Genomic DNA, 16,386 nt, shown 5'->3' with positions numbered 1-16,386 from the left:
CAACCAGCTCAGGGATATAGGTATCCATAGTGGCTTTCTCTTACAAACAGCTGTTCTTTTACTCTTCTCTCAGAATTCACCATTCTCATTTATCAACAGCTCCACTAAAATCTTTTCATTGCAAAAAAATTAAATCAAAATCTTAAATTTGAGATATTATGTTATTGGTGTGAAGACTATGGAGATTGCACTCTGACCTGGATTTGAGATCCTCACTTACTAGGTGTGTAACCTTAGATAAATTGCTTAATTTCACTAAGCCTCAGTTTCCTCACTGGCAAAATAAAGAACTTTTCCCATTAAGACTGTTGAGAAGATTAAATAAAATAATGAAGATAATTTATAGCACAGTGCCTGGCAAAGAGTAAATGCTCAATAAATATTAGCCACGGATTAAATGCAAATTAAATCAATAACACTGAAAGGCATAATGTGAAAGTACTGGGTCTGACTCTTTGCCACGACAATCCTCAAATGAAACAAGGGTCCTCTTTGCCTTCTGAGGGAGGAACATGGTACCCTTCTTTGTGTTGGGGAGGCAATGACAACCCATATGCCCAACAAGGTTTCTTTCATTCCCCATTCTTTTTGCATCAGCATTGTGGACATGCCTTGCCATGCAGAAGTCTCTGGGGTGGTGAAACTAAGAGGAATGTAGTATAAATTCTGTATCTTACCCCCAAACCTTGTGACACACTTCAACAATATCACTTTTCTTTTTTAACTCCAGAGGCATACTTTTCTCACAATCAGTAATCAGCGGGCTAAGATCTAGAGCTATGTTTTCAGACAAAAGGAGTATTAATCAGATGCAAACCAGAACCCTTCGAAAATATGATTCATTGGTGGTTCATGAATGACTATCTGATGAAAGTTTGTTAGGGGAAACTCAGAAGTTTTGGAGGTATATTCTTGACTACTGAGGATGACTAAGGAAAATAACAATGTCTATAGGTTTGTCTAGTCAAGACAGCCTACCAGGCTAAATCAGCATTTCTTAGGAATTTCTTAGAATTTTGTACTGTCTCATTTGTGAATGGGGAAGAGTTCTGGTGGAGATTCCGATTGAGAATATAACGTACTCTACTAGGGGAACTTTTCATCACCCTTACATAATCTCTCGAGTACATTTTCACCTAAGTGATAGAGAGGAAGGCAACACCATGAGCCTTGAGGAAGAAGAGACTCAAGATTAAGTGTAGAATGCAAACATTCTATTAGAAGTTTAGACGAAAAGAGTAAAAGATTCTTGTTAGAGATGAGAAGGACAACAGAGGAAAGAGTGAGTGAACCCTATACTCACCCTGTATTTACACAGTAAGGAAACCTCTCCTCTTGGGGCTTTGAGTCTCTCTGTAGCTCTTAGGGCTGCTGCTCCTGGAGTCCTCACTGCACTTCCCAGTTGCAAAGAAGCAACATCACTGGGTGGGGAGGACAGCTGTCAAAAGGATTTTTCCCTGCCACACAATGCTGAAGCCTCTCTCCTTCTCTTCTGAAGAAGTGCGTTTATGACTGATCGTTCAACACCTTGTTGGTTCTGATTGCAGAAAACACACCTTATAAATATATGATAACCATCCTGTAATAGAGAGTGTGACAATTTACTTCACAGTGCGTTTCAGGCTGCTAATTGATCGTTTCAGTTCAGGGACGTTTTGGAATAAATTATAGCCATCAAAAGGATATCACAGCTCATTTTGGTGGAATGGTTTCCACGTCGTTTCGCGTTGATCTCCAGGAGAGAGGCGATTGCACCCAGCGGGCTGAGAGGGAGGGAGGGGCAAGGGAAAAAGAGGCCAGTGGGCGGGGCCATGCTGATGAAGGCGGAGTCGGCGAGTGCGGGCTGGGACTGGGCCGCCGACGAGGGGCGGGAAAGTGGGCGGAGCCGGGGCGGGGCGGTAGTGGCGCGAGCGCGGCTGCAGGACCGCGGCCGAACGGTAGAGGCCTCCCTTCCGAGGAGGTAGCGCGGACTTCTCTGGCTGGGGCACTCCTCCCGGTCTCGTCCATCCCAGCGAGGTCCCGGCGCGGCCGGGCCCAACGCGGCCCTTCCCCACCTGTTCTCCTCCCCCTGCAGCCGGCAGCTCCTGTTTTCTGAGGTGAGAGTCTCCCTCTGGCCGAAGGCCCTGCTCGGGGCGGGTGCTAGCGCGCGCGGAGTCTCACCTCCCCGCAGCTTGGTGCCCAGTGGGGCAGACGCGCGCCCTGGCGCTGCTTTCCGCGCTCGGCGAGCTGGGGTTGGCGAGGCGTGGGCGCGTCGCGGCCTCTCAGGGGACCTCGGGGCTTGGATAACTCAGGGTCTCACGCCCCAGGCGAGGAGGAGTCCTGTGGAGAGATGCGGCGTGGGCGTCGGCGTTGGCCAAGCCCTCGGAGGACCCCGGCGGGGCGCTGCGGTCTCCCAGGCAGGCTGGGCCTCCGAGCCTGGAGCGTTTCGCCAAGACCAAGAGGTGCCCGGTTTCCGACCCCAGCCCACCCAGAGAGGGTCAGGCCCGCCCGCCCTCCCTCCCCTAGATTTCAGCCCCCTGCAGAAGTGTGTACCTTTGTGTGGCTGTCATGGGGACGGACAGGAGAACCCAAGGCCTGTTTATTTCTGGATAGGTTCGAACTTGAAAAACATTTTCCTACTCTGGCACTGGGCCCCTTACCAGGCAGGAAGCCCCCTACTCCGCTCACGGGAGCCCCAGGCAGTCTTCATTCTCGGAGTGTTTTAAGGCAAAAGGACTGAGGCCCTTCAGGTCACGCACAGCATGCGTCTCCATCCCCTGTGCGCAAAGACCGCCTTTATATGTGTCCTTAAGTTTTTTAGTATTCTGTCACGCTAATATGTTGTGTCAGTCCAGGGCAGGGGTGTTCCATGCAGGCGATTTGACAGCGATCATTATACCAAGCTATTATGAAGTGTGATGTCATGCAGGCTGGAAGGACAGATAATACATAAACCAGGTCTTGACACACTAATCTTACATGAAAACATTTGAGGCCATCAGCAAGAGGCATTTTAATTCACACACTAAAAATATTTTGTGTTTGGTTGACATCTTTCAGAATGGTGAAGGAAGTAGTAGCATTTATCATTTTGTAGGTATTTATCAGTGTACTCACAAAACCCCCATAGGAAGGATTTTCTCTTATTCCTATTCTATGGTATAAATTGAGGAACAGAGTTGGTATTTGATCTACTAAATAGTCCGTAGCAAGTCAGTGAGAGATTTTTGTTTTCAGAACCAAAAATTTTCTAAAAGTGGAATGAATAATTGGAAAACTCAAATCCAAAGTCAATTCCAAACTTAAGCAAATGCTTTAGGCTTGATATTGTGTAGTAGCCAGAAGCTGTATTTACATGGATGAAATCCTGTGTAGTTTTACAATGAACTCCATATATATTGGCCCAAGATGTTTTTCTTTTCCTCCACTTATCCATTCAGTATTTATTCACTAGTTATTATAGGTATTCCACCCCACTTTGACACTGAACATGATCCCTTTAGGCATTTCACACACAAAAAAATTGTAAAACTGTAACTAAAATATGTGTATTTTCTCTTGGCTACAAAAAACTCAAGGAATATTATTAGAAAAAAGTTAATAACTGGCTACTTATTTTACAAATGGAAAATTGTATTGACTACCTTCAAGTAAGTCAAGAAAATAAATTAGGAATCAAAGTTTTCTCCAACTAGTGCTCTATTCACAGTGCCATTTTTTTCTCCTAAGACTTTTTAAACAAAGTTTAAAGGACTGACATGATTCAAGGGGCTATGCTATTCTTTCAATTATTTTGGAAGTGCATTAAAGCCTTGAGTCAAAACATTTTGTGTGAAATCTGTAAGATGCGCCTAATGAATAAACAATTTTGCAAAGTAGAGTGATGAAAACTAAGATGTTAGGAATAATTTTATTACTAACCCTAATATTGTGCTGTAGGAGTTGAAACTCTATAACCAAAATATGACTATAAAGTAATGTCTGTGTTTTAACAACTATGCTAGAACTTACATATACATTTTGGGGTGTTCTCATCCAACTAGTCGTTTTGGAAGGCTGTCACTTAAATGCTTCTGTTACTCAACCCTCTTTTAAAACTCTTCATTAGGCACTATTTTCAATACCCACAGCACATCTGGTTTAAAGACTTAGAGGGGGCAAGTCATCTTCCTATCCATTGCACTGAAGAAGGAGGTGAGTGATCAACTTAGGGTAATGTAATTTGAGATCAAAACAAGCTGAGAGATAATTAGATGACTTTCTCCAGTGGCTTTTAAAAAAACTAGTTCTGAAGTCATTTTACTAACATAGTTTGAACAGTGGAAGCGCCAGCGCCATTGGAATAAGAGTAGTTGCCAAGCAACAGCCTTAAGAAAAATGCTCATTCAGAATTTAAGAATCTCTTTAATTGTCAGTGAATTGCTAATTTAACAGTAATATACATATATAATACATTGGTGTGTACTATACAGATATGTTAATTCAGAAAGTTATATTATCAAGGATTTGGTCCACAGATTCTGGATTTTAAGAGATTTCACAATTCTGGTATGATTTTAAAAGCTATTAAGTTCTAGAATATGAAATTTGGTGGGAAAATTCAAGATATCATGGCTAAAATTAGGATTGCCCTATGTAACTCCACTGAATCAGTGCTTACATTCCTTGAAATATAAAATTATACTCAGCTAAGAAGTCAGACTTAACTTGTATTCTATCTAGTGAGTATTCTATCATTATAAAGAATTCAGCCATCCTTATACTACAAGTGAGATCTAACCTGCAAGCTAAAATACTTGTAATTTTCAGTAGTTCAGTATGAATGTAGACCTCAAAGTATATATGAAGTAGAATCCCTTTGTACTATTGTAAGTTAATAATATGCCACCTACTATGCAAAATAAAGAATCATGAAGCTCTTAACTTAGAAATTTTAAACTCTTAGAATATTCAATGCCAGAATATAGGAGGGGGTTAGAAAGACACCAAAGGAAAAGAGTCAAGGAGGAGTGAGGTAAGTCATGGAATTTTTTTTTAATTGTAATTAGTTGAATTTGTTAGAGGGAAAGTTTTATAATCAGTTTCCAAAACCACCAGAAAAACAATTTAAAACTTGAAGAAATAATTCAAATTCAACTCCAACTGAAACTATATGGAGAAACAAGAAAAGCAGAAAAAAAATATAATGAGCTAAGAAGGAATTTTTCTAAAGGTTCAGGTCTAATATCTTTAGTATGATATGGAGGACCACGAGATCATTAGTGATTGGCAGGAATCCAGATCATGATGATCAGTAGTGATCAAGGGCAGAGGATAATGAAGAAAGAGCTTTTCAACTTAAAATATTATAAATGCTGATGTTCTTCAAGGGAGGTCAGCCAGCAGATAAAGAAATGTCCCAACAAGTAAGTTCTTACCCTCTTTCACCCCACAGTTAGATCATATATGGGGATTAACCAAGTTTGAGATAAGACAAAAAGATACATCCTTATTTTAGTCACCTATAGTCCTGGAACTTTTAGTCCTGTCTACTTTGATGAGCATGGTTTTTGCCCAGAAATTAGATGAAGTGGATCTGCTGGGCCTTGGAGGCCAGGGCTGTATACCTAAGTAAAAGGTCAGAGGAAAAAGGTAGACAGACTCAATTCTCTATCTTTTCTGAGGAAAGACCCTGTACTCTGTCCATTAGGTAGACAAAACAGCTTCTGTTGGGGAAAAAAAGGCCAGATACCCAGCAAACCCTCCGTAAATAATGACAATTGTGGGGAAACAATTGACACTGATTTTAGCCTTCCTTTTGCAATAGCCCAACAGTTATGCCTGGTTATCTTCTATAGATTAGTCATCCAAATATTTTTAAATTTGAGCTTAAATATTAAATGTTGTATGTAGTGTTTATAGCTTTAGAAGTGTGGCAAGGGAGTTGTTAGTGTGCCTCAGGTAGTGGTAATAGAAGTCTGGTGGTTATCTCTTTTTTTTTTTTTTTGGTATTGGGGATCGAACTTGGGACTTTGTGCCTTCTAGGTAGGCGGTTTAGATTTACAAGACTTGCATGTAGCTCCAGAATATAAATTAAGTGGACTGTTTCCTAAAAACTGTAAAGTGTAGTGGTAGAAAGAGTCCTGGACCAAGAGTTTGGACTAGGTTTGGCATGTACCAGTTATGTAACTTGAGGCACATTTTAGTTTTCCTCATAAGCAAACAGTATGGGTAATATCTATTAGATCTACTTTATTAGTAATTTGAGCTTAGTCTGAGATGAACTGAACAGAAAGACTTAGTTTGTTGAGTGCTGTGCATGTGCCAGAGTTTGTGTACTGCAATGCAAGCTTAATATGTTAAAGTAAAGGTTGTAGTCATTGAATTGTCTAGATATTTAAACCAAAATATAAATGAATATGGAAATACCCTTGGGAAACTGGGAGAATAGACTAGGTTTAGCATGGATACAGAGACAAATGAGCAGTACAGTATAGTCATTATTCTTCCTTTCTCATATTGAGAAGAAGTACCCTATTGCCGTATCAAGAGGGTTTGTTTTTTTTCAAAAGACTTGTTTCATGTAAAGAAACCTGATAGGTTCCTCAGTACTGTTAAACCCAGTTCTGCATCATTGGCACTGAAGGGACAATCTCCTTTGAAGAAAATTGGCCATACTTTTTAGCTCTTGATTCTCATACTCTCAAGCTTTTCTTAGCAATTTCACTAAACTATATTGCCACATTCATGACTTAGAGGTGAACAAGTTGACTTGAGTTATACATATTGGCTTAGTTGGTCAACTGTGAACATTTTTTTATCTTTTACAATTGTATTCTTCCTACAGCAACAATCCATTTCTGCTGCAGAGACAGCAAGCCCCTCCCCCACTCCTAAAAGGCCATTTAAAAAATTAATATTTGTATCTTTCATTTTATCCTACTTTCCCCTGTGTACTGTATTTAAAAGATGCCAGGGATGCTTGGGGAAGGGTGATTTGCCCCTCTATTTTCTAGAAACATCAGTACAGATGCAGAGAGGACATTAGCTCCCACCAGTACGGGGGGAGAATATGACTCCTAGAAAGGTAGTTTCAAAAAGTGGAATGTTGTGTGGTGTGTGTGTGTGTGTGTGTGTGTGTGTGTGTGTGTGTGTATACATACATACATACCTATCCTTCTGTTGACTTTCAGAATCTACAGAAGAATAAAAGCAATTCTTCTTCTCTGAGATAATGGTTAGATGGTGTCTTAGTTACTTTTCTCATTGTTGAGATGTTGTTAAAGGAGGAAAGGTTTATTTCAGTTCACAGTTCACAGAGGTTCAGTCCACAGTTGGCTGGCTTCAAGGCAAGGTGGCATGGCAGAGGGGCATCACAGAGGAGAAACAGTTTATGGCAGGTAGGAGATAGCAAAGTAGCAGTGAAGCAGCAGCAGCCTTCTTTCTGTCCCTTATATTACATCCAGGCTACTCACCTTTTGGGTGGGCAGCACTAACACCCAGAGCTGGGCACCCTTAATCTCAGCATCACACACCCTGGATCCAGCCACCTCCATAAAGCCCTATGTATGACCACATGAGGGTTTGGGGGGACATCTGGATACAAGCCATAACAGATGGGTATTTTTGGGAAATTTGTTGAGTGTGCTCCATATAACATTTCATTACTTCACAGTATGTGAGCTACAGTGTATTTGAGCCAGTACAATGTAGTGTCTGAGGAAAAGTGGCCTTTGATTCTGATCTTATGTGCCCAAATTTCTTGATCTCTCTGAGCTTCAGTTTCTTTATCTGCAAAATGGCAACAATGCCTAATGTGGTGGTGCATGCCTATATTTCCAGCATTTTTGAGGCTGAAGCAAGAGGATCACTGTTGGGCTACATAATGAATTCAAGGCCAATGTGGAATGCAGAACAAGACCCTGTCTCAAAAGGAGGGGCAACAATAACAGTGTCTATTTACAAGGATTGTTGTGCATGAGGTGAGTGCTTAACAAATGGAAACTATATTATTAGAGTCTGGAGAGTAAGAGGAATATAAAGAAATATACAACAAATTTTCATCTTCAGGGAGGTTGCATTTTGGTTGGAAGGGATCAAATAAAAAGAAAATTGACAATACAGGGCAGAAAATGGTAGTTGCCAAAATGAGTGGTGTAGATGTTGAAGAGTTCAGCATTAGCTGAGGACTAGGTTGATGGCAAAAGATTTCAAGACGGAGGTAGGCATTTCTTTCATGGTTTGCAGGCTAGGTGGGATTCAGATATGTAGAATGTAATTGAGAAGGCATCCTAGATGGCAAGGGGGAGGAGTAATCAGAACACAAAACAGCAGGTTTGGGAGGAGGCTAGTGTAGAAAGCATACTGGCTTCTGAACCAGACTATTAATCCTAAGAATCCTAGCTGGCTGTGAGACCTGGGGTGGACAAGTAGCTTAATGACTTCTTTTAAAATAGACATATACCAGTTTTAATAATGGTATGGGTTGTGCCCATCAAATTAAGTTGAGGGGATTAAACGAAAGAATGTTTCATGATGCCTGGCACCTTCAATAAAATAAAGATAATTCATGTTATGTTTTCAGAGGACAGTGAGAGAGCTGTCTGTCTAAAGAATTGTATTGCCTGCTGTAGGCAAGTAGTGAAAAACAAACCAGAAAGACACCAATTAGTGCCTACAGGCAGAGTGGGGAGGAGGTCTGAGGCCACCTTAAGGACCTGGGCTGTTACAGATAATAAGAACTATAAAGTCTTTGGAGTAAAGTAGGAGTTTAGGATAGTTAATCTCAGGGCACTCTGGAGGCTGTGTTGGAGGAAGGAAGAAACTCACTGGTGCGTATGTAAGGTGATCAAGGTCTAGATTAGGATAGTGGCAGGGTTACTAGACCTCATCTCCTTAAGCTGCTTTACAGCTTAGAGCTCAGAAGGGGAGCTTTTTTCTTTGTTTTGTTTTGTTTTGTTTGTCGACTCTTAATATTTAGTGTCAGTTGACCAGAATAAAACTAGGATAGATCCACAACTTTGGAAAATTGAGCTCACTCAGTATCCAGGGACTATAAAGATGGAAGGTAACTTTGATGCTAAATAACTCTATAACTTGCTTCAGCTTATAAAATAGCCCTTTTTATAAAGCCCCTCTCCCCTTTCTGTTAATTCTAATTCAGTCTGTCTACCCCTGGCTTTCAGGAATACACATATACAGGTCATTTATAACTGTATAGAATTTGAGGTTAGGATTTTCATGACAAGAAGCACTGAGATAAATGGTGAGGACCTAACCAAGCAATTTTGATAACTTAATTTACTTGGTGATAGTGTAAATTGGATAACATTCTGTCCTCTCTCTTGTTTTGAGAAGTGATTTAATTAAAAACTCTTGTGAGGCATAATGGTGCACACCTGTAATCTCAGCTACTTAGGAGGCTGAGGCAGGAGGATCACAAGTTTGAGGCCAATCTAGGCAACTTAGTGAGACACTCCTAAAAAATAAAAAGGGTGGGGATTTAACTCAGTGCAAAGGCCCTGAATTCACCCCCTTCCCCATAAAAAAACTCCACAGCAACAACAACAAAACATGAACCCAGTAAACTGTTTTGAATTCTGTGGAATATATTTATATTGTCTCGTGTTCTCTCCCCACCTTTCCCTTTTTTCTGTCCATAGTTTTGTAATGGGATAGTGCATAGTAGGAAGTTGCAATTCTAAAGAAAATCGTATTGATTATATGAACACTGATTTTAAAAACATTAGAAAATCATGACTATAGTAGGCCTTAAACATTAAGTAGTAAAGAAAAACTTGACCTATCATTTCCTGAACTTTCCTGTAGGCAAAGGCCTGCAACAGTCAACATCATGCTAATAGTTTTTTGAGGTGTCTGCACGTACATTGCTCTTCTCACAGGAGGATGCAAATGAAAGAGGATTGTATGCAGTGTTTGACAAACACTGGAAGGACATAGTGACAAAGGAGAAAGTAGACTCTGTAAGGTTAGACAAAGTAAACTGGTTTAGTCCTACCACTTTTGAGCAAGTGCAAGGAGTATGTTGTGTTTATTTTTCATTTCCTGAATTTATTTAAATTGTTGGCTGGGATGGGGAAGAAAACATGATGCTTTAACACTGATTTAGATGCAAAAATGCAGATTATGTCCAGTTCCTGACACTTCCCTTTATACTCTAGCCTGGCAAGGGAAAATTGTCAAAGAGGCTCAACTCAAGGGAAAGGAGGGAAGAAAACAAAAGACTCCTCATTTTTTAATGAATAGTTTGTGAATATATGTTGTTTTGGATTTCTGACATCTCTGCTACCATAACATCATCCAGTGTAGTCACTGGGTAAAACCCTGGGCAGGGGTTTGGAGCAGGGCCAGGTAGCATTGGAAAGAGGGTTTTCAAGGGACTGCTGGCATTAATTTTGCTGAAGGGACCTCATCAGAGGCCAGCCTCTTGTCTTCCATGGGTGGCTGGCCTTGGAAAGGGCCTGCAAGGAAATTTCAGCCTTGCTGTTCTTCCAGCCTCTGCCTTCTGCTCTTGCAGTGGGACCTCTCTTTCTGTCTTCCCCCTTTTTTCAATTAAATGAATTAATTACCAGACATTTAACTTTTTGCCAGACTCTTTCATTATGCTCAGAGTTGTTGCTGAGCGGCAAAAGGAAGTAATAACATTCGCAGTGAGGGGCAAATCCTGTTAATGAACAAATTAAAGTTCAAACAGTGATTCAAGTTCACAACCTCTCTGTGGCACTTCTCTTTAATAAGAGTTATACATGTTACTTTCCTCGCTCTTCTCTCCCTGTTATTACTTTTTAAGCTTTTCATCAACACTGCTGGGGCATATTTGAGGCTCCCAACCTTTCATCCGGACAAGACTCAGAGCAGTTATAATCCTGTCTTAATTTGGCAACTTTTGTAAAACACATAAAGGGCCCAGGGTCACCTTTGGTTGCCAAGGCCCAGGGTGACTCTGTAGCTTCCACCTCCCACCAGGGCTGTGGTGGGCTGCTCTTCTGAAATTCAACCCCCCACCACCACCACCATGGTAGTCACGATCAGATGACTTAACTTCACACCCCAGGGCACAGCCATGCAAAACTTGACTACTAGTGTTGGAGCCTGTGCTTCTTTCTGTTTCCTCTCCAGTCAGTTCCCTCTCCAGCCTTCCTCTCCTCCCAGCTGGTTGCAGGAGAGGGATCTGTGAAGGGAGGAAGGAGTCTCTGATCTAAAAGCTGGGAAACTGTGGGGAGATGTTTTTGAAGTAGGAAGGATGCTTGACACCCTCCCCATTACAACTACTACACTGAAGACACTTCTCCATTCCAGGCACAGGAGGTCCAGCCTTCTCAATTCCTGGCAGGAAGAGCCTAGAAGGGGTCTTGTGTCTGTCTCCTCCTTGTTCCCCTTCAGTGTGTGTGTGTGTGTGTGTGTGTGTGTGTGTGTGTGCGCGCGCGCGCGCGCACTGTGGATTGCGTGGGGGTGTTTTCTACCTTGATGCCTGCTTCTCACCACCGTTCCCTGAGCGTGGCTAGATATAATCACCATGACAACTGCAGTCTATGAGCATACACATAATAGAGATGAAATAGACAAAAGATTAGCATGCCATGAAAAGTACAATAAGTTTCTTATTTAGCATTTAGATAACTGTCTTTCCTTAGGAGCAAGCTTCAAAGTTGAAGCCAGTTTAGACCAAGAGGATTAATTCTTTCTCCCGCATGCTTCATTGAATCTCTCATTACCAAACTTTGTCTGTATTGATGTAAGATTTGATTGAAGATTAGAGCATTTAGCAAATCTTGCTTTTCTGCATGTATCAGGTCCTTTCAAGCACGGATCGCAGTGCCCAGTGGTCAATACCCTTACTTTTATCCAGTGTCTGCTTCATTTAAACTTAATCAACTCCATCAATGAACTGGAACAGGGAAACGTCCCTACGGTAAGAATGTTGTGCTTTTGTGGGATAATTCTTTGCTCTTTCCCGATCTGTTGGCGTTAAACCTAAAATTGTACTATGATGAACTTTTTTTTAATCAATATGATAATGACAATTGGGCCTGAACGCCCTGGTAGGACTTAGAGTAGAGCAGGATCTGGCCCCCATTACCAAAACAACTTCTCATCCTGCAATAGTCAGACTCCTTTTGTGTGGCTTTAATACGTTTTCTTCCCTGACATTGAATATTGCTCAAGCTGGAAAATGATGCGTCTTTGTAGAGAGAGCTCGTATGTCACAACCAGAAAGTGAAGCAGACCGATTGGTTGTGTGAATTATCTGACTTGCTGCAGTGAATTATTTGCACTGTTTCCCTACCTAGTCAACAAGTTCCTGAGGTATAGTAGAGATCAATCAAAACTGACAGCCTGTGTGTGAAGGCTTTACTGTGTAAATCTGGCATACTCATCCTGGCCATGCAGGCCCTGGCATCTGTATATCATTTTTATACTGCTACCAGTAGAGCAATTTCAAAAGTATTTGCAAGGAAAATGCGTGTCCCCATCTGTTCCTGGAAGCATAAATGTGCCACCTTCAGAGGGTTTTCACTGGTAATCATATCTTTAATGATCAACAGACTAGTGATATATACCTTTCCATAAAATGGGGTTTTCTTTACTTTATTGTGATTGGCTAGAATAAATAGCTTTTCCATATGTTAGGGAGATAAAATATAAGATTAGCAGAGGTCATTTGTTGGATAGTAAACAAAAGAAACAATTCATTTCAAATAATCTTTGAAAAGAAGCAATGACAAAATTAAGTTGCAATAACAAAGCATCTGAGGCCCACATCAGGAAACAGACCTTGTTCCTCCTTGGAAAAGGGCCGTTTAAGAGCAGAAACTCAGATTCTTCTAGGAGACTCTGGTGGCTTATTGTTAGAGTCAGGGGAGGGAGAGGAGCAGGGGAGGAAAACAGGGCTAAAATAATACTTATTTGTTTTACTTCTGTTGTAAGGTCCAATTTCCTCTCCCTTCTTTTACCTGGTCTTTTGCTACCCCACTTCAGCACCCTGGGTAAGTTGATGGCTGGTGTGTTCTAAAGCAGGGAAATGATACCCTGCCGACTTTCTCTTCAGGTCCTTCAATGAAAGAGAGGTTTCCTATGTACTTTAAAATAAAAGCCAGCTTTCTCTGCTGGAGATTTCCCTTCTCCCACAGAAAAGGGACACTTCCAAGGCTGGGCACATTTCCCAGCTTTAGGTGAAATTCCAAAGCCTAGGGAGAGAGGTTTTAGGAAATGAATGCTCTTAGTGATAGAATTCCACCTGTGTGGGTTACAGTTCCAGAAGCAATCAGGTGTGCTGACTCCTGTCCCCTTCTTCCCACACACCCTGGCCCTGACTGTCTACACATAGTTCCAGAAGTCCTTTTTTCAGATGCACCTCCTAAAAAGTTCTGTGGAGTTTAGTGAAATTTGGAAGCTTTTCCTTCAGGTTCCTGGTTCCAGAGGTTTTCAGAAGCAGTGACTACCTGAGGAGTCTCTAAATTCATTTTGTTTCCAGAGCCAGGAGAGAACCATTGGTTGTAGAACAGCAGGATCTCATCAGTCCCAGCCTTCATGCTCTCCAGAAAACAGGCATGAACTTGGTGGACCTGTGTTCTGTACAAATCAGGAATTGAGGATGAGGGTCCCAGGAAGTTCTTTATAAATATTGAGAACAGACTAGTTAGTAGACGTGGTCATTTGAGTCTTTTTCTTTGCTGATTTTTATTTTTATTTTTTTTCCTTGGGGTAGTGGGGGAAAAGCAGTATTTTTTTTGGTATATTTCTTCCTGCTCTATGTTCTACAGAATTCTTCTCTGTCCCCAAACATCTGCTGCTTTTACTGCAGCAGGTATAGCAGGAATGTGTGGATGTTAGTTTCAAAGTTAGAAATGTAATCTGAAGGCAAAGTTCCAAGCAAAGTCCCCAATTAGCATCTTAGACCTAATTTGGGTTAATTTCCAGACCACCCCCCCCCCAGCCGTGACGCTTAGGGATTCTCTGGGGGCCTGGAAATTAAAAAATTGGTGAGTCACCATGGAAAAATTATAATTTTTGAAAAAGATAGGGAAGCCATTGTAGAAAGTTTTAAAAAAATTTTCTTCTGAATTTTAGAAACAATCTTACAGGCTGGCTTGCACATAGGTAGGCATAGATTTACAAGTAGATCACACTTTGCTTGACCTTATCCCAGCTTTATTATAGTACTGTAATTAAAACTGGAAGAAAGATAAGTCACACTTTTTTCCACATTGGGTTGTGATACATTGCAGGTCTTCAGTGATTTGCATGCAACAAGGAAATTCTAGCATATGTTGTGTATGAAACATGATTTACACTCAGTTTTAAAAAGCAAGTTTCCTGGTTTCTGTGTATTTAAAATTGATACCCATTTTTGTTGAATGTTACTTTTTTTCATAAAATGAAGTTATAAAAAGACCCTCACTGACCTGTTTCCAAGAGGTAATCTCTGTTGTTTGTTCCTTTCTTTCCCTAGAAGGGTAAGGCTGTCACTCTACCTTTGGGACCTTTTCACACTTTGTTCCTAGGGATCCTATTTAACTCACAAGCCTCTGCTGTAAATGTTATCTGTCCACATGAGAGTGGAAGTCACCTGTAGAGATTGCCTTTGTGTCTCATGTTGGCTGAGAACTATAGAACTCAGGCATCTAAGAAGGGAACTAGGCTTCCACATTTTCAAAAACCCGAGATTGGAGGCATTAGCAGTACAGAGTCTTTTGCTGATTCAAAACCACAGACCTGATACACATGTACATCCATTGAATAGATGGAAATCTTGGCAACTATAGGACAAGGATTGAAAATTTTAAAACCACACACACCATGTTCGGGGTGAAAATTATCTACACTGACAATGCTATCTCTTCTCCAGTCTCACTGCCACCAAGCAACCTCAGTCAGTCCATGTTTCTTGCACTGAAAATGCACTTAATCTCAGATACCTGAAAGGATGTAATTTCTTAACCAATTTTATGGAAAACAAAACCCCTTCTAGCCTTAGAAGACAATAACCTTTCAGATATTTGAAAACAGATAAAGTTTAATAGTGTTAATTTGCAGTACAGCCTCATGACTGCAATATGTGTAAGTATATAATAGTTTTTTAGGTGTCCCTTAGCAAGACAGGAATGAGCAGGCAATATGGTGTGTTGGAAACAAATTCAGATTTTTTAAATAATCTTAAGGAAACAGCTCTTCTGATTTAGGAAAGTAAACAATTGATGCATAAGACAAAATAAACTTTTGAGATTCATATAAATTAAAAACCCTTAAGTTAAATTACCAATAAAATGCCACCTGCATCTTTAAATTGCTAAGGTGCTCAAAGTTATCAGGAAATGAAAATTTGGGGGGGGGATTAAAGTTTATTTTTGTTCTCCCTCCCTCCATCAAAACAGCACAGTAGCAATAGTTTTGGTCACTCTTGGCTTTTATTGGGGATTTCCATTGTGGTCCAGAGGGAAATAGCATAGGAGCAACTTGTATACTTAATAGTTTCAGTTTAAATGCTGTTATTTTCAGGCAGAATTTCTACAGTCACCCTTTGTAAACACTACTAAAGAACGTGTTTTGATTTTAGGTCAGAGCAGCTGGATGAATGAAACAACCTAAGATCTGGAGGAAAGGGTTTTCTTATGGGGAAAGGGGGAGTAGAAAGGAAAAAAAAATTAGTTTTACTATGCGGTCGAAGTACCCTCCAGGCGTGTGAAGTGGGGATTTCTAGTCAGTACCATGCCAGCCCATTTACTAACAATCTTGGAGCCAGTCACCTTGGAAAGCGGGATGTGGGTAGTTTGTATCATGTCGGGGGTCTCTCCTGTTTCTATTCACTGGCCTTTGCCCAGAGACTTCAGACATCCAGGGGACGCCAAAGAGGTTTTGGGAAGTGCCTGGTCATCAGAGCGGGAGGATCCCTTCCTCTCTGGGGTTAGGGTCCTGGCGGACGCGCCGCCTTCTCTGCCGAGCCGCTGGTGAAAGGCGCAGGTCGGCGGGGCACGCCTCGGCTGCGGGCTCCGGGGCACGTGACCCGCAGACAGCGCCCAGGAGCAGAGCGACGCCGGATTTCGCGCGGGGAGCGGGGTTCTTCTGCCTCAGGCTCGACGCCTTCCCGCCTCCCTGGACTTGGGCGCTCCGGCCGACCCGGCCGACCCGACCCGGAAGATGGCGTCGGCTGGAGAGGCAGCCTGCCCGTGGGTGGGGCTGCAGTCCGCACCTGGCAGGCTGGGCGCGAGCTTGGGTGGGTCGTGAGTTTTCCCTAGCCGCGGGTTAACCCTGAGGCACATCTCCCGGACTGGGAGAAAGGGGCGCTGCGTCCTTCCCGCCCTTCCCTTCTCCCATGACTGCCCTGAGGGCAGATACGTGGTCCGAGAATCTCGGGGTTTGCTCCTAGGGGCGGTAGGGACAGGCCACATGCCAGCTCCTGGGTCCATG

At 41.9% G+C, this 16,386-nt stretch overlaps 1 long non-coding RNA gene across 1 annotated transcript in view; it reads left to right on the top strand.

Annotated features, from left to right (window-relative positions):
* Positions 1–1,808: 1,808 nt before the first annotated feature.
* Positions 1,809–16,386, top strand: part of LOC147827652 (uncharacterized) — an 18,986-nt gene continuing 4,408 nt past the window's right edge. The window contains exon 1 of the long non-coding RNA XR_015451972.1: positions 1,809–2,096. This is a non-coding gene — a long non-coding RNA (uncharacterized LOC147827652). The remainder of the gene's footprint in view (positions 2,097–16,386) is intronic.

This window comes from Heterocephalus glaber, unplaced genomic scaffold (genome assembly GCF_053883595.1).
Source record: "Heterocephalus glaber isolate CG9 unplaced genomic scaffold, H.glaber_assembly_v1.0 deba00001442, whole genome shotgun sequence".
Classification (NCBI taxonomy): Eukaryota; Metazoa; Chordata; class Mammalia; order Rodentia; family Bathyergidae; genus Heterocephalus; species Heterocephalus glaber.
Note: the sequence above shows the minus strand (reverse complement) of the source record. Positions and strands in the feature narration are given on the sequence as shown.